This window comes from Homalodisca vitripennis, chromosome 6, assembly GCF_021130785.1.
Source record: "Homalodisca vitripennis isolate AUS2020 chromosome 6, UT_GWSS_2.1, whole genome shotgun sequence".
Taxonomy (NCBI): Eukaryota; Metazoa; Arthropoda; class Insecta; order Hemiptera; family Cicadellidae; genus Homalodisca; species Homalodisca vitripennis.
Window position 1 is genome coordinate 31,562,129 of NC_060212.1, and position 26,418 is coordinate 31,588,546.

The 26,418-nt window shown below is 36.0% G+C and overlaps 1 non-coding gene across 1 annotated transcript; it reads right to left on the minus strand.

Annotated features, from left to right (window-relative positions):
- Positions 1-2,456: 2,456 nt before the first annotated feature.
- Trnal-cag lies at positions 2,457-2,540 on the minus strand. Its single transcript has one exon. It is a non-coding gene; the product is annotated as a tRNA-Leu (tRNA).
- Positions 2,541-26,418: the final 23,878 nt, after the last annotated feature.

Genomic DNA, 26,418 nt, shown 5'->3' on the forward strand with positions numbered 1-26,418 from the left:
AAGGGACATTTTCATCTTGAGTCAATGAAATACTATTCCAATTTTTCTTACCTGAAGAAGAGATCAGATTGCAGATCTCGAAACGTAGTAATATTGATCTTTTGTATCACTGAGCGATGGAAAATGTCCCGAAAAATCCTGTTTCCTTCATATTCCAATTGATCTGCGCTACAAGTTTACGGTAATTAATTATTGTTTACTCTATGTGTTTGTAGGATTTTATATTTTCCTCTTTAGATGATGAAAATCACTGTAATCTCCTATTAATGATTCAAAAGCTGGTAACTGCTTGATGAAAATACTGTTTGTTTTAATCGAAATATAATGAATATACGTTCCCATTCCATTTACTAGATCAAGACGTGTATCAATATTATTCATTCATTGAAAAAATACTTAAATATTCATCAAAACATTTATAATTTGATATTAAATTGACATTCATGTCTTAATATAAAAAAAATGTCTTCCAAAATTTAATTTATTATTAAATTAAACAAATGTTTTATATTAAATCTGGTGACTCCCATCCTATATACAACGCCAAAAATTATATTCATTTCACCAATTAATACTAGATTTTTCACAGGTACGAATGTAATAAACTATCCACTGAATACACTGTCCAAATCGAGCCTTCTATAAACACAAAATGTTAATATTTATAACAAACCGAGGCTTACATGTCAGTAAAAGAGGATCAGTCTCATTACTGACATATTCCAACTCATCATAATAAAATCCCTCATTAATTTTAATAAAAATAACGATACCAAAACAACGATTCCTCTGTTTGCAGAAGCAAGAACATTGTAACCAATTACGCTAGAAGCAAAAGCCTCGTTCTAAATCCAGGCATCTGTTAAAACAGTTATAACAGGTATATTAATTAAAGTATCTAAAAATACTAAACAAATATCAAAGTTTTTATTTCCACTGCAAATATATTTTTGAAGCACAATAACTTCGTTTTTTAAATTAAAATGTATGTTTAAATCTCTAATGAAAATTAATTTGCACCTTTTCATAGTTTAAAATACACCTTTTAAACTGTTTAATAACAAAAGGCTTACATTTATTGCAAGGTAATTTAATGTTTTCAATCAAATACGTAAAACAAAAAACATTCACATGTTTATTGAAAAACACTGATATAGTAATACCGATGTAAATAACCGGCTAGTTTATAGACATAGAGAACTACAGACAGAGGCCCTCAATAACAGTGAGAATTGAGTTTAGAGCAGAAGAGCAGATATCGATGAAATGATAAACAAGTTGTTTAGATAAGATTATCAGGCAACCAGATTGAGGCGTCTTTGTACAGGCGATTTGCATGCTAGGGAGTGTTTCATCATGCAGCTCAGATTCTTTTAAATCCATTGAATTTGCCAATATTCGTGTTAGCTTTTAAGCTAGATAAAAATCTTGTAAGTATATGCATGCATTATACATCCGTGGCAAAAGTACACATACATTATTTTCATTTGAAACAAGTAAATACAAATAAATACAAATCTTTAATCAATCAATCAAATCAATTAATCAAACGTTATGATCAATACGTATTGTGTATTGATCATAACAAAATCTATAAAATCATACAGTAATAAACAATAGTTTAAACAATGATAATTGAGTTATTAGGATTGAATATAATTAATTTAGAAATATTATTTAGGGATATATAAACATCAGTACCTCAAATAGCCCTATCTTCTAAAAAAAATCAGATATATAAACGTAATAGAATAACTACTGCATATTTTATAGGTTATACTAAAAACCTGTGACATATATAGAGCTAAACATGTCACAGTTGAGAGGTATCAGTTGTTTGTTGCTCCTAGCTTGTGCAAGCGTATCTTTTGAGTGTTCGTGCTCGTATATGCGTTGAAGGATTTCGTTAAAACAAGTACAGATGGAAAAGTAATGAATCGCTCAAATAGTTGGTGTCTAATAAATTTTTTTATAACTATACGGTTTTTTCTTGTTGTTATTTGACTTTAAATATATTAAACAGACGCCATTTTGTTAAAATTAAAGAAAATAACGCAATTATAATTTTTTTAATTTTCATCTTATTTATTCAAACCTATGTGCTTAATTTAGTTTCCTTAGCTTAAATAGTTCTAGAAATATATTTTTTAAATAAATAACACAAAATGGCGCCTAAACAACACTTTTTTCGACCTATATTTACAGGACATTTTTTGTTTCAAATCATGATTTGATTATCACTCACAGAAGTTTGTGACACCCTTTTGTGAACATCCTGTATTATCAAACAAATTAGTCAAACTGATCATGTTCAAAACATGTTGATTTGTCAATGTTATATAATAAATTATAATTATTCGCCATCGCCATTCGAAAACAACAAATTATATCATCAAACACCAAAACAAATATTAATATTGGTTAAAAATAATAATCTGATGTTACAAAAAGTTATGTGTCAGAAGTGGGATTCGAACCCACGCCCACAGAAGTGGACTGCGACCTGAACGCAGCGCCTTAGACCACTCGGCCATCCTGACAGATACTAAGATGAGCCGAAATACCAGCATATAGGCTGCACATGTTCATTTATGATTTGTTATTTGATTTGCAGAATCTGTGTTCAGTACTGCAATACTCAATTCTGCGTATGAAATACTTTAGTTTTATAATAGTAGTAATCTACTAAAATAATTAACTTCCTAAAACTTTTAATTTCCAATTTATACTTGGCATCTGTGCTTTGTTTGAATTGCATTATAACTACAAACATTATGATTGTGCCGAAAATAAATTAGAGCACAATAGTATCTAGCTAACCAAAATTACAATAATAATTGGTGCATGTACCAAAGAAGTAAGCTTGGTACATTAAGGTACTTAAGTAAAGTTTCCTTAATGGAAACTAGTTGATGTTTTGACGAATTTTTAGTACTCACCAAAGTATTTTTGTACTTCAGTACTTTGGATTGATCATATATTACAATAATTGTAATCTATGGGATTGATAGACCCAACTGTCCCGTAGAAGCTACTTGAGTCACGTGATCTGGTTAAGTTAGCGCAACTTCACGTCAAAATAACGATGGCTGCTTCAAAAGGCGGTAGGCCCTACATCCAGTGTTCGATTAGGAAATTGTTTTTTTTTTTTTTTTCATATTTCCAAAAACTTTTAATCATAGCCTCATTTATTCAACTAGGAATCGTAAGCATTTAAAAATGTCTTTAGGAACATTTCATAATCAGGTCCAAAGGAAAATGACTCGAGAAAGTTAACATGGTTTCGGACATTTGCAATCGTCATAAATGTTACAAAAAATATAACACAACGTTTCGAGGATTGGAATCTATCCTCTTCGTCAGGTGGGGGAGTTATTAATACATACAAACATAAAAAATAGAAAGAAGAATAATAGAAAGAAGAAATACTACATACATTATGTCTGTAAGAATTAATACGTCTCCCACCTGACGAATATGGATTCCAATCCTCGAAACGTAAGTGTTATAACTTATCTTTTGTATATATAAGGATGGAAATGTCCGAAATCCTGTTATCCTTTCTAACCTTCCATCGCCAATAACAAACTTTAAACTAGCCTAAGGCCTCAAAAAGGATACGATTTTGTTACATAATGGGTGTGAAAGATAACTGGAGCGAATTACATATTTTTTTATTAATTAAATGTTTAATTATCTTAACAAATATTTAAGTGGAAATTAATTTTACACTTTAAGACGCGTTTTAAACTATATTTAGGTCATCTTATCGTGATTCGGCGTTAGACAAAGGAACGAGGATTAAAATTTTCTTCAGATTCAGAGGTTAAACTGAATGAAAGGTCTTGTTGAAATTTGTGAACAGTATAAACTTCTTTGTATTCTTGTGTGGATGAAGAGCGGAACAATATTTCTGTGCACGGATTGCAGATACCATCTGCCAGTAAAATCTACATTCGCGTGTTGTTCTCTATTGCACTTGTCTGCAGTGACCTTGAGACTGCAACTGCTACTCTAGAGGCTGCAGGAGTTGAAATAAATTTTACATGAATCTATATTTGGGTCATAAACGTACCTCACACTTATAGATCCATAATAGGCCTAATACTTTTCTGTTATAATTTAGAATAAATAAAAAAATCAATAAGTTTTTTAAACTTTGTAATTATACGTGTTTCTTTAAAAAAGGAAAAGTAAAACGAAAGTTTGAAATGTATATTAGTATATATTACAACATGTATTTACAACTTTATTAATTGTTATTCATTAAATAGATTATTATCGTTACAATTCATTGTTGTTAGTTGGGTAATTTTATTATTAAATTATATTTCGTCACTAGGAGTTTCTTTAATGATTATAATAATACTACGGCTTCAGAAGCAATTTTCAAAATTGAAAACGTAGCCTACTTAGTGAAAGCAATTATGATGTAATATGATGAAGCCTTATGATATTTTTCAAACATACGGAAGTAGGCTAGACATATATATCCGGTAAAAAAATACATGCATACATAACCTTAAAAAGACTACCTCGGTCAAAAAGACTCCATCCGGTATAAGGGTGAGTATGCCATCCCTTTGTTTTCCTTAAGTTACAGCAAAAATGTTATACACAATGTCAAAGGAGCCAACCAGTTTCAAGTACCTTATGAGTGTGTGCAAACATTCACAGCTTTGTTCATTAATGTGGGCTTTATAATAGCATTTAAATAGTATTTCCAGTGCATGAGATGGTTTAAATTCATCACTGCTTCAATATGTAGTAAAATAAATGAGTTGAATGAATGAATTAATATTCATTTCACAATAATACAAATTAAAATAGATATGTGTCTTATATTACATTTTATTTAAAAACACAAAGAAGGTTCTTTGTTTGAAGTTTATTTTTGACGGTGGAAGGATTGTGAAGGAAACAGGATTTTTCCGGACATTTGCCATCGTTCAGTGAAACAAAAAATTAGTAACACTACGTTTCGAGATCTGCAATCTGATCTCTTCATCAGGTAATTTTGTTACGCTTACCATTTATTACCCTTCAACATAGGTTTAAAAGAATTCTTTTGTTACATATCTTTGAGCCAACGTGTTGACAATCTTTTATAATCCCTGTAGTAAGATTTAGAAATGTATTATTTAGCCAAACATAATGTTTATTATTTATTTTATATTTTACTTATTGTATATTTATTATTATAGTCCACCAAATGGACGGGTACCTAGAACAGAAAACAGGATAGGGAAACTGGTGGTCATTGTTACCTCACGAAATTTTAAGTAAGATTTGGAATTTGAAAAAAATACCAATGAAATTCCCAACCGGGTCATAAAAAGCAGGAATAAGCTACGCAAAGCATTACGTTACAGGCTTCGTCTAAGATGCATGCAAAATTTTAGATTTATTCATAATTTATTTAGACTACATGTTTTACTATTGCACATGTCAAAATCTAATGTGATCTTATTCATTCTTTTTAATGGAAAAGACATATTTTGTATACTTCCACATAACCAACTTACTTCCACCAAGGATACAAAGCAGAAAATGAAAAACTTATTCATTCTGTTTACAGACTTTTGCGAGTTTCCCGTTGCCATCATGGTTACCATTGAGAAATGCGTAAGAATGTTCGCTAACTCCCAGGCAAATCCCATGAAGTGTCATGCACCACTATCGAACTCGATGTACTTCTATATATATAAATGAAGGCTCATGCAGTTTTAAAGTCTATAAGTCAATTCGTTCCCAAAATATCGTGTGGCCAGATAGAAATGACATTTTACGCCCCTTGAGTGATGGGCTTCGCTAACGCTCAGACATTACAATAAATATTGAACAGATTTCATCAATTCAGTTACCATCCTAAAAATGAAACTTCATGCAAAATTTCAGACCTTTTAGTTAGTTTGTTTAGAAATATCGTTAGGACAAACAGACAGATAGACAGACAGAAATGGAACTACTTGCATAATAGGCTTCACTAACGCTCAGCCAATACTTAAAAAACGTGATTTATCCAAGCCTTTATTTTACTTTTGAAATTTTTCTTTGGCGTTACTTTCGCACGTTTACTACTTCGGAATTCTATTTAGGAATGCCAAACATCCGCCAAGGGATGAAGAACGCGTAAACAAAGACAAGATGCAAAGAAGTTGGAGTTTTGTCTTTAACAACATTGTAACTCTTATTTAACAATGTTTGATTGTATAAAATACACAGTTCGTGTTTCAGGTGAAACAGTCTGAGAAGATCCACTGAGGTCTTATTCATTGTCCTTTGCGATTTAAAAGATTGTACTGACCACTTCCAGCTTCCGCTTCTATGACAGCTAGAATGCTAGCATGACATTACAACTTCTCCAAAGACTAAACTTTGAGACTAATATAATTCACAGTCGATGAGTCAAAATTGGTGGTTCCCTAATTTCAAATTTTTTAGCCAAAGTGTGAAGTGAGCTATATTTTTTACGGGTATATGATACGTCGTTATTCTTTAAAACAATTAAGGAACTAAACTAACGTAGATTAAAAATGTGAGCAGTTTTGGAATACCGTAAGGTTCTGACTTGTGCGGAAATATCTAATCGTTCAATTTTGTTCGAAGAAATCCTAATTTTTGTTTCAAGTCTTTCAGACATTCCCAGAAGATTTAGTCTTTTGCAACAGACAGAAACGTGAAACAGAAAATTAATACTTCACATAAAATCTTTCCTTACATTCTGTGTATTAAGCCATTGGGTTTGAAGAGAATGATAAAAATGATGGAGAGGGCTCTCCCCTAAGAACGCCCTCAAATATCCTCACTATCCGATGGCTCGTGTAAAATCTCCAGCAGCCATCAAGTTCTGTCCGCGTCTTGTTTCTTTTGGCGAGATTCCTGTCCAGCAGACTCCAGCCGAGGCCCTCACGATCGCAGATAACTGCTCCAGTAACAGTGACCTAGAGTCCGAGCCGCCGGGGCAGATCTGCAAGCAGGCCGGGGCTGTTGTTCAGCCAACCTACCCAAACCAGTTTCGGCAAGAAGTCAACAGCCGGGTGGTTGGATAGGTCAGTGTTCTGATGCACCTGCCTCTGCACTGGCTGATTGACCTTGAGACATCAGCAGTGCCCAGCATCTTCATCGTTCTTCGTCAGATTTGCTCAGACTCTGTGGTTTTTCAAAGTGCCTACCGGATGTCCAAATGTAGGAAGTACTCAGTGATTTTGGGAGTAAGGTCGACGTGTGATGAAAGCTATTTGATTCGGGACCAATCAAAGAGAGGAATGCCAAGACTCTTTTGGTCTTGGGTTTTCAAAGGTATTACGTTGAAGATCTTGTTCATTTGAACAGTACTATTTTGTCATTAAAGTTTGAGAGAGATGTGGTAGAACTTTGGGGTTGCTCTAAATCTCTCTCTCAACTGATTCCCTATTTTAAGTTTTAACTAATTTTTCCCGTTCTTTCCAAAGCACACCTCTGCAAGAAGATTCCAGCTTACTTCAACCTACATTATCTGTGACTCAGTCTCTAAATTTATAATTGAATATATTAAGGATAAATCTATCAAAAGATAATTCTTGAAAAATGGTCAATTTGGTACGTGTAAGAAAGTTGATTAATCTTAAATGAAATTTCTGCACAGAACTGATCAATGAGTTGATGTTTCTTTGCTATGCAAAACTGTTTTCACATAGGATTAATTGGCCTGGTTTGACAAATGATGGACATTAAAATATTTGTTGTGAGAACATTAGATTTTTGAAAACCATTACAGTCGACGTTGCAGCTCGCCCTGTTGAGACCTAACTCTGTACTTCTCTTTGCGTTATTTTCAGTTCCCTCCTCCGACAACAAGTCAGTGAGAACTCATTAAAACAGTTGAATAGTAACAAGCGGCTCTGCCATAAGTGAGCACCCGCTCTCCAATAAAGCGAAGGCCGGCGGCGGCGGCCGAAGACGCGAAACAAGTTTCGAGTCGGCCACGGGTAAAACCAACAAGCGAGTGGCAGGCAAAAAGAACGGGGGAGGCAAGGGGGCGCTAATCCAGGCAAATGGAACGTCTGTGTCTTTGATACGTTTTATGTGCGGTTATGCTTAATTAAATATCACAAGCGTGCAATTTCATCCGTACAAGGAGTCCCGGTAACAATCGGGTGATGAGAGTGGACAAGCGTGCAAATAAACGGTTACCTGCAGTCGGGGCCGCCAGCGCTACCGTGCCGGGATTGCAATTTATGATCGGGCCTCTAATGAGAAAACACCTGCTAGACGGCGATATGGCAGCCGTGAAGGTCCTGGGCCTGTTTGGGACCAGGGTTCGAGCGCTCGTCGGGATCTAGTCGGCCTATAGTAGGTGCACTCTTACCGTTAAGTTGTGGACTCTGCCATTGCACCCCCTGGGCTCTGACGTCACGCCTGGGGGGTGCTTATTCAATGCATTGACACGGTCTTGAGCTGATTTGGTATCCCCTCAGTGACGTCAATGAACGGAATGAACTAAATTTTTGAATATTTCCCTACTTATCAACGAGCTGCAAACTTCCACAGATGTTTGTCTATCTATCTCTTTGTCTACCACAGGATATATCGAGAACGGACTGAGCTATACTAAAAAAGTATATCGAGTTTGTAGATGGTTAACGTCCTTACAAGTGTCACTCGGTTTGCAAAACAATTCTTATATCTGCATATCTATTCACAGGATATCTCGGGAACTAAATGAGCTGTAGATTTGAAATTCTGCATGGAACTTCTGCAAAACCTTCACGGAGTGATATGACGTTCTTGTAACAAAACTAATATATTTAAAACCCTAAGAAGAGGATTCACCTATGGCTGTCTTTAACTGGGTACAGCAAAATCAACAGCAACACAATGTATGTCCAGATGAAACACACAGTAACAGAAAATGACAAGATATTTGGGTAAAGGGATAATTCGATAAAAAGGTCTTGCATACTGTATAGAATGGTAATGGAAGTGAGCTCTCTTAGTGTTAAAAGTTAAACGAAACGTAAAATGAATGGCGCATGGCTTTGACCAGTAGGAGATCTTAAAATCTGGTAAGGTCAGGAATACAAATGCCCACAATCATCCTCATGGTGGCTGAGCTATGCGACCTCGGCTGTACTTACTATAGATAATATCTAGGCATACGATAGCCGCAAGTTGATGACGGCAAGTACTTACTTTGTAACAAAAGGTGCTAAATGTTGAAATATCACACAGTGTTATTATACCTAGCTTTCGAAATATTCTTCGTCCTAGCTTCGTAAAGATCAAAATTTGAAACCTTCAGGGCATGGTGACGTGTCTAGAACCCCACTACCGTTTAAAAAAGGTTTGTTCGGAAATACATTTCAGTGCAAGCCTGTAACGACTTATAGAGGAACATATCTACTGCAAGGCCGTCCAATCTCACGAATACAAATAATTATAAAACCTGCTTTACTTGCGAGATTATGTTTTAAAAACGTTTCTCGTTGCTAGTTTATAGCCAAGAATCCTATTCCCATCACAGTCAAATGCCGATTACTACCACTCAGTCCCGAATGATTACTACAAATCACAAAATATACGGAGTCGTAGAGGTTCCAACTGGACAAGGAGGTCTGGCCAGTTTTAGGGATCATTAGATTTCTAGACCTTACAGAATTGAATATAAAATTATCGTGATTCGTCGTTAACGATAATAAGGGGTGGTTTCACTTATCACATCGCGGCCGCATGTGATCTCCGACAAAGTAGGACTGTTCAGACGACAGCTAAAGAAGCAATAAGGAGTTTCTTTTCCTTTCTAACGCCCTTAAAACTCCTGAAAACGCATCTCTCTAGGCTTATAATACTTTCACAAGCAAATAAAAATCTCAAGTTGAAATTCAAAGCTTACGAAGAATTAAATGTATGTACCCAATAATAATTGTTAATTGTTCGAAGACAAATTGCAAGGTTTTTGGTGGCAGCACTGCACCATTTCAGTACAGACCTGCTGTGATGTTGGACGACAAGGTCCTGGATGAAGTTGACTGTACGAAACTCCTGGGAATACACCTCGATAGAGGGTTGACCTGGAGGAACCATGTGTGTTTGTGCGAGACTATCAAGTAATATTTATCTCTTGACATGTCTTGCCGAATACTGTTCAGATCAAATAATGAAGGCTGTATATTACGGTTTGGTCCACCCACATTTATCCTACGGTATTATATTGTGGGTGGCTGTTCAAATAGCGACTTCCACAGACTGTTTGTCTTGCAGAAGAGAGCTATCAGAATTATTACTAAATTAAAATTTAGAGAGTCGAGTAGGCATTCATTTAGGGAGCTCAAAATACTAACATTGCCATGTTTTTCATATACTGGAGACTACTGTACACTGTCGGTTTAAGAGCCAAATGCTTCGAGGTCGGGACATTCACAACTACGACACAAGGTATCGTGAAAATCTCAGACCTGCTCAGCATGAATTGAGAAGATACTAGAAACTTCCTTCTCAAGCCGGCATAAAGTTTCTAAATGGGCTCCCTGAAGAAATAAAATCAATAAATGATATAAATCGGTTCAAAAGTGCATTGCGACACTTTTTAGTGACTCATTCATTTTATACAGTTGGTGAATTCATGGACCATCTCACTAGCTTCGATGTGCGATAGTACAGGGGCGTTGACATCCAAAGTTATTTTTTAATATATATTAATTTTACTGCTTGACAACTTATATTGTTAACTAACTACGATATTTAAAAAATTAAATTGTTAGCATAAGACATTTTATTATTTTAATGAATATCCAATTATTATTATGTGACGCATGCTATGCAATGTTAAAACTGTTTCTGGCAATGAAGGCATATTGTATTGTACGCATCTTCATTGGCCACTGGCCTTTGCGAGGAGTTTATCAAACAGAATAAGGTTAAGAGTTGGTACAGTGTAAGAACAACAATACTGATAAAAAAGTTCCAAGGTCGTAGAAAGGATTTCAACCTGTGCTACTCAGATCCAAGTCCAAAGGCCAAGCCAAAGACGCTTCGGCCACCGGTTTCCAGTGGACAAGTCGATTAAATGGTAAAAGCAAGTAGTAGACGAGTAGTAGTGGAACTATCCCTACCATTCGTTTTACCACCTACTACCATAATATTACTAGTAATGTTAAAAGGAGGTTGTGAAACCGACTGTACACAATCGCATAGCAATAAACGTTGACCACTAAAACATTATCGCTGTACACACCAGAGTTATAGTAATAATGTTCAGTTACACGATCTTTCAGCATGTTAGATCAATCTTTCTCTTGAGAGCCTATCGTTTAATATTTTATTGCTATTGTACACCTCGTTCACGCCTCGCGGGCCTTCAGGAGCCTGTGCGACCTATCGTTAAATTTGACCTTCTAGCCGCGCAATAAACGTAGCCAACTATATATTCCTTTTACGTTATAGTTTAGAAATGTGCATACAAGCGCCGAGATAGCAAATAAACCTTCGTCGACAATGCTCGCAAACACCTAGTGTTCTACGCAATTAAATTTAGAGTCGTTCAAGAACGAAGCTAGGAAATAATTTTGGTGGGGGAGGGGGAGGGGTCCAGACAAATAATATTCTTCCGTAGTGGATAGAGAGTAAGGCCCCATTTTGTTCCTTAAAAAGTTCTTGACCCGTTTCTTTGTTGAGAACGATCTTTCAGCAGTACATGTCAGTAATACTGAATTATTAAAATAATAATAATTGTTTATTAAAAAAGTAACTGAAAATTTAGGGGGGGGGGGGGTTCGGAACCCCTTTGACCCCCTAGCGGGCTAGTCGATTCGTTTGGTAAGACAGATGTTTCTAAAATACACTAATACATTAGTTGTTTTTAAATTCCAGTAGTATAAAAAGGACTTGTGAAACATTTTCACAAAAGTTTTGTAAAATTTTACTAATGACAACGTTTCAGAATATATGTATATAAACTAAAAACCAACCTTTAACAGACAAATTATTGTCTGAAACAATATAATCGTATTAAAGAGGCTTAACAATTAAAAGAAGGGGCAAAAATGTAATGTTATATTCCCGACATAAATCACGTTGTTTTATTTGCCAAATTATGGCAAGGACAGATGTCTTAAAAAATCACGTTGTACAAAATCCCTTCCAATAGTTTATAGACTAGATCGTACGTCTAAGAATAGAATTTACATGCTAATGCCATGCTTTGTTCAGGACTGTTAAAGATTGAAATCAGTGAACAAAAATTAGACCACGATAACAGCTCATGCAACAATTTAAAGAAATTATATGAACTCATACTTAAATTAAAGCTATGATATGAAATTATTATGTCACATGCCTATTAAGGTTTTACTTTATTTCTACTGATGTAATAAAAAAAGGAATAATTTAAATGAGGACAATTTTAATTTCGACCTATAAATAATGATGATTTACCCAAATTAGGTTGAATTGTTAAGTAGTATTTACTCTTTTAAAGTTATTTATTTTTGTATTTTTGTTAACTTTTTGAAAAATATATGTTTTGTAAAGACATTTAATGAAGGATTCTGAGTAGAGAATAATTTTGAGTATGTAAGTCACAAATACAAGTTCAACGCCGCACTTTGGGGATCTTTTGACTACAAATTTTGTTTCTCTTATTCATTCAGATAATCTGCATCGTTAAGAAAAAATACACGATGTGAATCATCGTGCAACATTTCAACACGAACCTGGACATGAAATTTGTGTTGCATTTCTTCTGGCGGAAGGGGTGTGCAATTTAATTCATTCGAAAGTGTTTACTGTATGCTATAATTACTCGAGTGAATTGAGCCGCACGAATATCAATTTGTCTCTGGGCCTGTGCCGTATTTACGACCACACGAATAAACTGATCGCCACGATTATCGTAAACGTACGTTACGTTGTGTCGGCCAGCCTTGTCGCAAAAAACGAACACGCCCCGACGTGTGGAATTATTGCTGCAATTTGTTTCTTCAAACAGACTCTGTTGTGATGTCTTTATGTGTTAAGGCTGCCTCAAACAGAACGTCCATCCATCCCCTGGACGGATTTTATGCCTTGGACGTCCACGGGGTATTAACTCACACCGCAAACGTCCATCCATGGACGGACGAATTAGTTTACATCTTGCCTTTCATTCAGTTGAGTTGCGACCTCCGTCAGGGAAGCATTGAAATAATGGCAATTAGTGTACTTTGGTGTAATTAGTGATTTTGTGAGAAGTGTAACAGTCCCAGCAGTGATGAGAAAATATAGTTCTACTGTATTCAGTTAGTAAATGAGAAAATTGGGTGCAACCCATTAATAAAAAAAGAAAAGTGTTTGATGAGTTCCACCATTTGATAGCAGGTTGGAGGTACGAAGAGAGATTCAGATGGTATTTTAGACTGAGTAGAGACCAATTTGACTTGTATAGAGAATCATATACAGAGGGAAGACACAAAAGTAATTACAAGCAGAGAAAGGCCTGTATGCATGAGGTGGGGTTTTTTAAACTATTAAAAACCAGGAAAATCCCAAAGTTGTTTTTTATTTAATATCGTTAAAAACGTAATTTTATGCATTAATCAAAACTCAAAATTTATATTTTGCTTTTTAGATTAAAAGACAAAAAATGCATTATTATGTTTTGTATTTTATTTCTTATATCTTTTCACTGTGTAGTAAAAAATTAAACATTGAAAACATGTTTAAAAACATTGTTACAAATTACAAAAAGGCTACTATATGCCAAGAAATATGCAGAGAAAAGAGTCAACAATCCGACAAGGAGCTTTTAAATGAGAAATTAGTCAGCAAAAACTGATATTTAGTTTCAAATAACACGGTTTAGCAACCAATAAAGACACTACGCGACGGTGAACTAGCGGAGTGGTGACTTGAATTGATGCATTGCGCATGCGCAGCTGATAACGTCCAAGCGGACTTCTATAAAAATAGCTCGGCGAGCGATTGGACGAGTTTTCAACCAGTGGATAGACTGACGCCGGTGTGTGTGGCGTTCCATTTAATAAGGAGGCGAGCGATCCTTACCGTTCATCCAAACCCATCCGTCCAGTAGATGGATGACGTGTGGTGTGAGGCTGCATTTACGATTGTTGAAGTGTTCTCAGCATTTGTAAAACGCGCAAATGAGGTGCGTATTTAGCAAAGTACCAGTGTAAATCAAACGCTAAGCTATTAAAGTACCCATGGATATTTAAACCAATTATGGAGGCTGGAGCAGGTGTATTTGAGAATCTCCTGGACGGCTGATGGCAGGCACGATAATCATTGTGAGTGCAGCCCGATGCAAGCTGCATCTAGTAGATAGTGCAAGGTGCATCTAGTGGATAGTTGCAAGGTGCATCTAGCAGGTGCGGCCCTAGCCTTGGCGCGTGCCACAAGTCTGTACCTGCCCATCCAGTTCTGTACCTAGTCCTCAGCAGAGCCACTTTGCAGCACGTTCTGCACATCCACAACACTCCACAGGTCGACACTATCTCTCCTCCAGTATCTTCATTAGTCCGAACGTCGTCGCGGCTGAGAAATTTGTTTGTATTTTCACACAGGAGTGGAACATAATCCATCTGGAATAATAGTGTGACTGAATTGACAAAATTTGTTCAGCATTGTATTTTATTGACTGAGCATAAGTAAAGCCTATCATTCGAGCGGCTGGAAAAATCTCATTTCTGTATGTTTGTCTGTTTATATAGAAAATATAGATTTGATATTTTGCTCGAAGCTTCTTTTCTGTACAGACAACATCGAGTTCGATTGTGGTGCACCTCAGTTACTCAATGGGATTTGGCTGAGCGTTAGGAAAGATTTTTACATATGTCTTATGGATGGTAACAATGGTATCAATAAGAAAAGAGTAGAATAAATAATTTTTTTTATTACTAAATTGTTTTTAGGAACTATATGTGATAGCATTACTTCATTAGTTATTTTATTGTGTTTAATTTACTGCGAATTAAATAATAATTTTGTAGCGCCATAAAAGGTTTAACAGATTAAATTTGATAAAATATTCTGGTAAACTTTGAAATTTAAATGTTCTAATTGATACTGTAATTTCCCTAACATTGTTCGTGTCATTTTCTTACGGTTACAAAGCTAAAAAAGGTAAGTAACGTAAAACAAAGTTGTCTTATTTTACCAGGCGAAGTTAGGGCTAAGAAGCCCTCTCTAACACTTAACCTGGGGACCAACGACTTAAAGGTGACTTCCGAACCACCACCAATGGCCGGGCAGGCGGGCTGCTGGCAAGGACAGGATCGCTCAGCGGTCACTCATCCAAGCAGCAGTCACGCTCGACGTTGCTTGATCTGGTTATCTTGCGATAACCGTTGTACCCGCTACACTGCGCCTTAGTGGTAGTTAAAATTGTTTTAGATCTTTATTTGTCTGTAAATGATGATAAATGTTGAGAATTTGGTAAAACAACGGAATTTGATTGAGACCCTCCTTTTAAAAGAATTGTGGGGGAAAAGTTTCCATTGGCAAAGGACTATGTACGCTTCTTCAGTAAAATAAGCAGAGCACTATCTTACTTTAGCTGTTGGGGAAAATGATTCGGTATTCGCGAAGTGTAGAGATTTGCTAAAAATTTGTTCGAGTGTATATTGTTTAAAGATCTGCACTACTGTATATTTCATTACTAGTGTTATAAGAAGGTAAATTAAAATACAAACAATTGTGTGATCTAATTATAACATTGTATTACAGTAGGCTTTTAGATATCAAAATGTACTTTTGTTGTAGTAAAGCCTTTATTTTAACTTTACCAGATGTTTGTAAAGCTCTGTCAACTTTCTAAATTACTAATTTAAATTACCATTATAAAAAATAATAGTCAGTACAAATTACTAAAATGCGTAAAAATATGTTTTGAAGTAAAAAAGTCCGTTAAATTTCTAATTTTGAGCGATAATATAAAATTTTGAACTAATCAACCAGTATGTCTGATTTACACATCCCCAAAAGATTTTTGGTAAAATGTAACTAAGACGCTTATTTTATTTATTAGACAAAAATTTCAAATGATCGAAACTGAAGCATGTGACTCTTTTTGTTACACTTGCAACACAACAAACTATGATAAGGAAAAGGCCACACAACGTGTCGCGTAACAGAAGCCAATGAGATGCATAATGAGATTGGATGCTAAATTTAAAGCATGTATCTCATTTCATTAATGAGACGTCCTGTGGACCGGCAGACAATCATAAAGTAAATAGATGTTGACATCCTCCCAGCACACAGAAAAAGTCATTTAGCTTCGATGGCGCTCAGCCAAATGCCACCAAAGAACTTATTCTTGTTTATTTAGAAATGAAGTTCCACGGAAAAATCAGAATCTACATAAATCTCTCTAGAGTCTTGCAGATACTGCACACATGTTACATTGCCACATGTTAAACTATCATATGTATATTATGATTGTACTCAGTTTATGTACAATTTGTCCCCAGATGTAACACAGTCCAACACTATAATTTTTAATTTTTTAAAGCCTTAAGACTTTTAAATTTATTCAAGCAGGAGGTAGATGTTTTCTATAACATAGTTGATGAGTTAAAATCCCAAATTGACTTATTATAAGGCAAACCTTTCAATTTTGTATTGTTATAAAAATTATTCTCTTGTTTAGTTGGTTATATCCAGTGTCTGATGAACTTGTACAAAGCATTGTTTTAATTTATTAATTTTTGCTTAGCCTAATATTCTTATTTAAAGTATTTTTCCTTTGTGCTGATATTTATTGTATTTTGTTTAGGTTTATAAAATGTCAAAATAACTATAGGGATATTGCATATGTCATTATTGTATATATATATATATATATATATATATATATATATATAATATATATTGAAATAAATAAACTATATATTCTACAATTTCCTCGTTGCAATCATGGCTATTATTAAGACTAATTTAATATTTTTTTCTAACGTGCAGCCAGGTCCCATGAAGTGACATATAACATCGAATCCGATGTTATTTATGTAGAAATATAGCTTCATGCAAAGTTTCAAGTTTATTGTTCAGTTGTCGATAAATCGTGCGGAAAACAAATTTTCCAGCCCCTCGAGATTTTGCCTTACTAAGACCACATTCAAATTTTGGTCAAGATTCTAATTACTGGCCACATTGCCATACAAAGTACCTACTAAGTTTGAGTCAATGGCTTTCTTGAAGGTTAATGTATGCGAGTGATCAGACTATCGGAAACAGCTGTGTATCAGTTCTCTCACCTGTGAAGTTCGCGACGACTACACGGCTACTTCTGTCACCTGGCTACTTGCAGCTGTGCTTTGATGTTTCATCTTGGCGAAGACATCACCTTGGCAACTTGTCAAAGACAGTACTGTCAACGGCTGGTATGAACTACGCTTTCACTTTAACTCGTATGGAAGTCCTCCTCCGTAGACTAATTGTTATAGTCTCGGCTCTCTAACTGAGAGATCACGGGTTCAAATCCCAGGGAGGTCCAATCATGAATAGACACGAAACAGTGTGTGTACTTTGAAAATAAACCAGTGTATATCGAAGCCGATAGCTAAAGCTGAGGCCTAAAAGAGAAGAAGAAGAAATAACTCGTATGGATATTTATTGAGGGCCTGGACACGGCCTAATTGAAATCGTGTCGTTTTCTGTTCATCTCTCCATCAAAGTAAGCGATAACTCAGCAAAGAAAAGTCCTAAAAACTTGGAACTTGGTACGTGGGTGCCTCTTGGTCAAAACAAGAAAGCTATTGATTTTTAGGCCAAACACTAAAAGGGCAGTCTGTCAGTCTTTCCCTACGTGTGCCGCATGTGTGATACATCTTGATATAAAGATTCCAGAGACATCAAATAAGGTCCAGAAAAGACCTGTATTGATTTTGGGATCTCCCTGTCTATCCGTGTATTTACAATAACTCTTGATACAAAGGTTTTAGATACTTACAACTTGGTACATGGCTATTGGTCCAACGAAGAAAGTTGTTCAGTTTAGTATTAAACTGTCAAAGGGCAGCCTGTGTGTCTTCCCATTGTGCTGCATGTGTGATAAATCTTGAAATAAAGATTCTAGAGAATTGAAATATGGTCCAAGAAAGAACGTTATTGATTTTGGGATCTCCCTGTCTATTCCTGCGTGTGCGATAACTCTTGATGTAAATGTTATAGATATTTAAAAATTGGTACATGGATGCCTATTGGTCAAAGGAAAAAAGCTATTGACTTTTGGCTCAAACAGTCAAAGAACAGTCTGTGTGTCTTTCCATCCGTGTGCCGCATTGAGTGATATAAAGATTCCAGAGACTTCAAATATGGTCCAGAAAAGAACTTTATTGATTTTGGGATCTCCCCTTTTACCTGCAAGTGTGATAACTCTTGATGCAAAGGTTCTAGATGCTTAAAACTTGGTTCATAGCTTCCTGTTAGTCTAGGAAAGAACTTTGTTCATTTTAGGGTCAGGGAGTAAAAGGGCAGTCCGTCTGTCTATCTGTATGTGCTCTACCTCTTTCGTTACGTTCTGTCGTGTCCTCTGTTGTATCAATTTATTTTAAAAGTCATTTTACTGTTCAGTTATCAAATCATAATAATAGTATTCAGTTCTCAAAATTTTTCATTAATTTAAACGGATCTAGTATTTATATACCGAAAGTTAAAAAAGACAAAAACCCGTAATTTGTGACCAATATTCTGTTTTATGTTTAGTCCAACTATGGGCTAACTAATGGCATTACTTAAAAATGTTGAGTGACAAATCTGGTTAACTTCAAACGATAAAATTTATAATTGTAAAACGGTTCAATGCAGTAAAAATACTGCATTGAAAAAAACGGTAAAAAACGGTTCCATTATTTTAGCAGCAGCGACAGCAGCAGACAGGATTAGCAACGGTGTTGTCTTTTTGAGTATGCAGTACTTCTAATTAGGTTCCGATTCCAGTTTCCAAACCATGCGTTCAGAAGAAGGATGCAGGAGAACGCAGAATTGGCCATCCCAATCCTGAAGGTCAGGTGCAAGGTCAAGTAAAACGAGAGCCAATCAGCTGAACTACAGCTGTTTATCAGCTGTAGGGAACGCGTGGAATGTGAGCCACACACCTGCTACTGGTCCGTGTCCTCTCCAGAATAGTGGTTTTGTCTCGCAAAATAGAAATTTAATTAACGATTACGAGTTATAATTATTGGAGCCACAAGAGTACGTCCTTCCTTTTACAAGTAAATTGCCGTTTACTTAACTGAAGAATTAGGCAGACCTTAGTTAAAATCCTGTTTTGAAGCGTCCTAGACCACAAACATATCCTAGAAAGAAAATCTCCACCGTGAACTTGTTGAATAAACTTCAAACCTAACTAATTTGTCAACATTTGTTTAGTAACTGATCACTCGCATCTTCGTTACACAGTGGCTCATGAGTAAAAATCGTAGCTGTGGTGTCAATTACTCAGCAGATAAAACTGAGAAATTGCACTTAGTCCTAAAAGGACCTTTACGCTGCTTCCGGATTGACAGGATAACCTGGATGGGTAAGGTTGGGGGAAGGGGCCGCCTCTTGTTGAGATCCATGAGGAAGTTTTTGGGGCATTAATCTCAGTCATGTCTCCTTGGAAGAAGGGGAAGCCAGCTCTGTGCCAGCTTGACACTTGTGGAGCCCCACCAACTCCAGCAGTCATCTTCCGCAGCAGATGGATCCACACTTGCAACCCATTTGTGGTGTCCACGCTAGCAAGAACATTTGACACTTAGGGAACGAACCCCACCAACTCATAGAGTAGATTGCTGTAGACTAGACCTATCGAATTACCCTTACACCCCAGAATCTCGACATTTGCTGCTAGTGATGTGCCGCTCCTGGACATCCATAAGGTTACCCAGATTTTAGTAACACGTCGGTTTTTATTGTATACATTCTGAGTTCAACTGGTATAAACCAAACGGAAGTGAAACCTTCTGGAGATTTGCAAAAGCTTGCTCGTTGGGCAGTTATTTCACTTCGGGACTGAAACATAATTTAAAAAACTCTACCTGCCAGAGCATTACATGACATCATGCTTTATAGAATTTCCTACTTGTATATTCATCTTGCCATAACTGACTATGAAAAGAGATATCGTGTTGGGAGAAGATGTGATTAGAATAGCAGGCAAATTGACTAACAACAAATGTTGTTAGTGCCCATGGCCGAGCGGTTTAAGACGTTGGACTTTGAGTCTGAGTTAGGGATAGCGCAGGTTCAAATCCTGTCTGTGACCGTTGCACTTTTTATCAGTACTATCGACCTTGTACTGTATCGACTCTCCCCCTTATTCTGTTTGATAAGATCCTCGCACAGGCCACGTGGTCCATGAGGACCGACAGAATAAGGCTTAAAAGGGGATCGGCCCTTCCTTTTTTGTAAAAAAAAATCATGTTGTCTACACTATCGACCTGTCCTGCCAAATGAGTAATTTAACTCCTCTTCCTTATTCGTACTTCCAATCTTATTCAATAAAATTGAACGCCCTCAGGAATCATGACAATGCTCACAAATTTATATGATATCACTGAATTGTACTAACTAGAAAACGAGGAACTTTGTAAGTTGGCATGCAGTTTCGCATGCAAAATAATTCTGAGAACTGTATCCAATCAGCACATAATGAGGTTTCCTATGATTTCCTGGACTAGAATTCAAGGATTAGAATTTGAGTTGATAATTCTAGATAACTCCGAGACTGTCTATCATTGTTGAACAAAGCACTCATATTTGACAAAATAGGTGAACAAACACTCAGCATCGCAATACGATTTATATACTATACACTCAAATTGATCTTTATTGACAAATATTTGAGCATCTTAAGTATGACCTCAAGATAAAAAAACTGAAAATGGAGAAAACTGCCGAACCATTTTTCAAAACTTTGTAATCCCTCATTAAGATACAGTACACATAACATTCATAGATATGTGATTAAGACAAACTGTTAGTATCTGAAACTTTTAAAATTCAGACCACGTCAAACTATTGCTAGCAAAGTAATAATCATCAACCGTCTTTAAACCTTTACAATATCGTATATCCATAGATATATCATCCCTTCCGACTTGCGTTACGACCAACTGCTTGACAATCTGTCAATTAGAGATATTTTCTGTCGAAATACCTATATGTAACGAGACCAAAATATCTCAAGACTGTTATTGTTTTTTGCAATATTTGATTCTTATTGAACATAGTTATAGCGTAGAACACCTAAACCAGAACTCAGAATATCAAATATTTTATTTTAACATGCACATTATTCTATCTTCCAGAGAAAAAAGTCAGTGCTGTTGACGCTATTTTCCTAAAAAACATTACTTAGAGGAAAGAAAAAAAGACTTTTGGGAAAGTTTAAGAATTCTGGATGGGAAATTTATACATAAGTAACAAAAAGCTACGAAACTAAAAATCGTGGGTAGTAACAGACCTATGATTTTAAAAACTTGAAAGAAACTTTTTGAACTTTATTTTTATGGGTAAATTTTAGTATTTTAATATATGTAACACATAATTAAATCAGTTGTAATTAGTTCCGTATTTGTTAGTTTAGTACTGACACCTTCTTTGTGAACCAAGATGGGGACAAAGGTTCACCAAACGTATTCTACAATGATAACATCGTCTTAGAAGAACAGAAAGATAAGAAAGACTCACCCATTTACTTATACAATGAAATAGGCTAGATATGTTACAAAGTCATACTTCCAATGATTATGACAATTAAAAACTGTAGGCATGACAAGGAGTATATCAAAAATATAAGAGCCAAGCATTTATTCTTATAAGTATATCAATATAATAGATGCTAAATAGTGGAGGAAGGTTTTAATTGAGTCAATGTAAGACGAACAAATATGCAATCTGCAATGATGCCCGATATTTAAAATTTCCCCAGTAAAAAAAACTGATCAAATTTTAAAATTAATATTCAATGTATCGTTTCTTCTAAAACAGAAGGAAGTAAAGAACATCCATTAAGAGTTTATGTCAAAGTTCAAAGATGATTGTCCACTGGTCCACTGGATATGGATGGAACAAATTTACAAAAGAGTACAAAGATAGTAATTATAGTGATGGAGCTAATACCGTAGTCTCCAGAGCTTGAAAAACGCATGGTCAAAGAGTGGAAGGGGGAAAGCATAAGTGGGGGTGGAGACATTTGAGGAAATACACCTCTAATTGGGTCCTAATAACCGGTGGACATTCAGCTTGTCTCTAATTTTTCCCGACACTCGACAATTTTTTCCCTGTATTGACTGGGCTAATATTAGTGTCCAAACCATACGTTCAGAAGGATGCAGAAGAATGCAGAATTAGCCATCCCAATCCCGAAGGTCAATGCAAGGTCATGCAACACGAGCGCCAAACAGCTGTTTATCAGCTGTAAGGAAAGTGAGCAATGTAAACGGTTCGTGCCCTCTCCAGGAGTGTGGTTTTGTCTCCCAAAATACAACTCTAAATGAAGTTATGAGTTATAATGTTCGTGTACCCTCTGTAAAAAATTGTTATGATAGTGTACTTCCTTATCCAACTCCAGTTGCTACTTACATTACTGAAGAATTGACCAACCTTCAATTGAAATGCTTGTCATAGAAACACTAACGCAACCAAGAAAACCTCATAAGTGATTCTTAAAGTTGTAGAATAACTTTTAAACTTAAGAAATTTGTAAACATTCTTTTCGTACCGAGTTCTTTACTTCGTGATGTATAAGCGAACATCGCAACTGCGGTACTCATCCAATCACTTGGTCAGTTGAATAGGCTTGCTTGATAAAGAGCTATTTCTCATGGAAACTGAGACTCTAATAAAAGATACTCCCCACTAATGTATTGAAGTTGCAAAATCAAATTGATAATAATAATAATAATTATAATTGCAATTCCGAGCTGATGTCTTGGAATTGGCAAAACTGCAGAAATGCAGTGGACTAGTAGACTCGACAGAGCTTCGACTCAAAAGTTCTCCCTCATATCTTGGACCTGATCAGGTAGTAAACGTTGTGGTGGGGAAGGTGGGGCATAACCTAAGCCAGCAGGGGCATATAGCCGAACATCATTATCCACTAAACCTCCCAAATTCCCCCAAGATCCCCAGACAGTAATCAGTAGTTTCAGCCCTCTTGCTACGGCTTTTAATACTACTTAACGTCTACTGCATTAGTAGATAGTATAGGTCTACTTTTATTTTATGTACTACTCGAGCTATACTCTCATTTAAGATTTCCTTCTGACTCCTTACGGGCCATACCCCTGACATGGCATTAAAATGGTAGTTACTTAAAGAAGTATATTTACAGGTGCAATTTTATTTCCAACTGTTGCTAATTTAACAGGCAACTTCCGTCCAAGAAAGAAGAGAATTTCGAGCTATTCCGATTACAACAAATCTGTTAGATGCATTTCTTTGCTATGTTTGATGTCAGAAAAAGGAAAGAAAATGTACGTTTCAATAAACTATTTGTCAAATCATGTACCTTTTAGGTTTAGCTCATAAGGCTATATTTGTAGATTTTGGCTCAAATAAACTACTTTCTTTGAACACGCATTTTCCCATTTTCTCTCTTTATTGTTTCCATTCTAGATTGAGCCACTTAATTTCGATACATGGGATAAATCTGTTTATCAAATAAACAATTGTTTTTGTCAATGTAACAAGCTAAAATTAAAAAAGTGAACTAAATAAGGTAAGCCTGATATGACGTCGATACATATTGTGTCAAAGCCAAAAGGTAAAGAATGTTTTATTTTACCAGGTGAAGTTAGGTCAAAGAAGCCCCTTTTACTTAAACTTTGGACTAACAGCAGGTGACTTCCGAACCACCAATGGCCGGGCAGGCGGACTGCCTGCAAGGACAGGATCGCTCAGTGGTCACCCACCCAAGCAGCAGTTACGCTAGACATTACTTGATTCGATTATCCTACGATAACCGCCAAAATCCCCACATTGTGCAATTATCAGTGTGTTATCGTGTTTGAAAGTGGAGTCGGTAAATCATTCCACATCAGCAGTTAAATGGATAGTTTAGTTAACTGAAAAGGTTAACCAAAACCTAAGGAAAAAACGAACGATATTGAAACCAGTGACACCGTATTTATCCTGTTTACAAAAACGTAGCTTGGGTGTCAGTCGTTGTAAAGCGCAGAGCTAAGGTTAAACATGAGATCTGAAGTCTTGAGGAATCCCAGAAGATTGGTAGCGAGTATTACCACCTTACCAAAGGGATAATGTAAATACGTACCGTTACCATGGCAATCAACTACACAAAAATGTTCTGTGTAGTACCGTATTTACGGCTGATCCCAAGACACCGCAGGGAGCCGAATAAGTTTAATTCCTTCCCATTCTAACACCGTTGTAAGCCCAATCTATCATATGTGCGAAGGTCGGTGTTGCATCTACTCTCATAACGTTTTCCTCTTTCCTATTCTTTCCCCCATATTTTCCACTTGTTGTGGCAACATTTAAAAAACTAATACATTCTAATAACCACTTTGCGTGTAAATAAGGAACAATGAAAATAAGACTTACAATAAATATTTATTAATTACAGTATTTTATTATAAATTAGCACAGACTCATATTGATATGTTAGAACCCAATTATAAATAATAATAAATGTTGATTTAACGATGTTTCAAAATACAACATGTATTACAATATTATATTTTAACTACACAAATTAACTAAAAACTTCCTTCCCAATTTTTAAACTCCAGTGTGTCACTATAATCATAATGATTCCTTTAGTTCGTAGCTGTTGGTTTGTTATACGGGTTGTTAAAAAATCTCCCGCACAGACTTGATACTTCCCGAACGAAATTGCAGGTAAAGAAATAAAACTTGACATCATTACTGCAATGAATGCATCTAACAGATTTTTTTGTACACAGAATAGCTGGGATTTCTCTTACTCCTTGGAAGGAAGTTGCCTGTTAAATGAGCAACAATAGGAAGTTAAAAAAAAAAAACAAAACAAGATTACGCACAGACTACTGGTACTTAGTAAGAAGTGCTGGTTATGACCAACACAAAATTGTCGTGCTGGCAGAATGTTCCTAAAGCCTGTCCACTTCTATGCTTCTTCACCGGGAAGAAAGTTGTCTGACAACTGAGAAACGTGTTTCGTGTTAATGAATGATCTGTGGGTCAAGGCCGAATAACAAACGCAGATTGTGACCGACTTCAACTGTCAGCATCAGAGAACATATTTCTACAGTTTTACCACTTTCACTCTTCCACGAGGAAGTAAGTTGCCTGATGACTGAGCAATAGCTCTGGTGTTGATGAATGATCGATAGGTCAAAGCCAAATAACAAATACAGATTGTGACCGACTTCAACTGTCAGCATCAGAGAACATATTTCTACAGTTAAGAAGGAAGTTGCCTAATGACTGAGCAATAGCTCTGGTGTTGATGAATGATCGATAGGTCAAAGCCAAATAACAAATACAGATTGCGACCGACTTCAACTGTCAGCATCAGAGAACATATTTCTACAGTTAAGAAGGAAGTTGCCTAATGACTGAGCAATAGCTCTGGTGTTGATGAATGATCGATAGGTCAAAGCCAAATAACAAATACAGATTGTGACCGACTTCAACTGTCAGCATCAGAGAACATATTTCTACAGTTAAGAAGGAAGTTGCCTAATGACTGAGCAATAGCTCTGGTGTTGATGAATGATCGATAGGTCAAAGCCAAATAACAAATACAGATTGTGACCGACTTCAACTGTCAGCATCAGAGAACATATTTCTACAGTTAAGAAGGAAGTTGCCTAATGACTGAGCAATAGCTCTGGTGTTGATGAATGATCGATAGGTCAAAGCCAAATAACAAATACAGATTGTGACCGACTTCAACTGTCAGCATCAGAGAACATATTTCTACAGTTAAGAAGGAAGTTGCCTAATGACTGAGCAATAGCTCTGGTGTTGATGAATGATCGATAGGTCAAAGCCAAATAACAAATACAGATTGTGACCGACTTCAACTGTCAGCATCAGAGAACATATTTCTACAGTTAAGAAGGAAGTTGCCTAATGACTGAGCAATAGCTCTGGTGTTGATGAATGATCGATAGGTCAAAGCCAAATAACAAATACAGATTGCGACCGACTTCAACTGTCAGCATCAGAGAACATATTTCTACAGTTAAGAAGGAAGTTGCCTAATGACTGAGCAATAGCTCTGGTGTTGATGAATGATCGATAGGTCAAAGCCAAATAACAAATACAGATTGTGACCGACTTCAACTGTCAGCATCAGAGAACATATTTCTACAGTTAAGAAGGAAGTTGCCTAATGACTGAGCAATAGCTCTGGTGTTGATGAATGATCGATAGGTCAAAGCCAAATAACAAATACAGATTGTGACCGACTTCAACTGTCAGCATCAGAGAACATATTTCTACAGT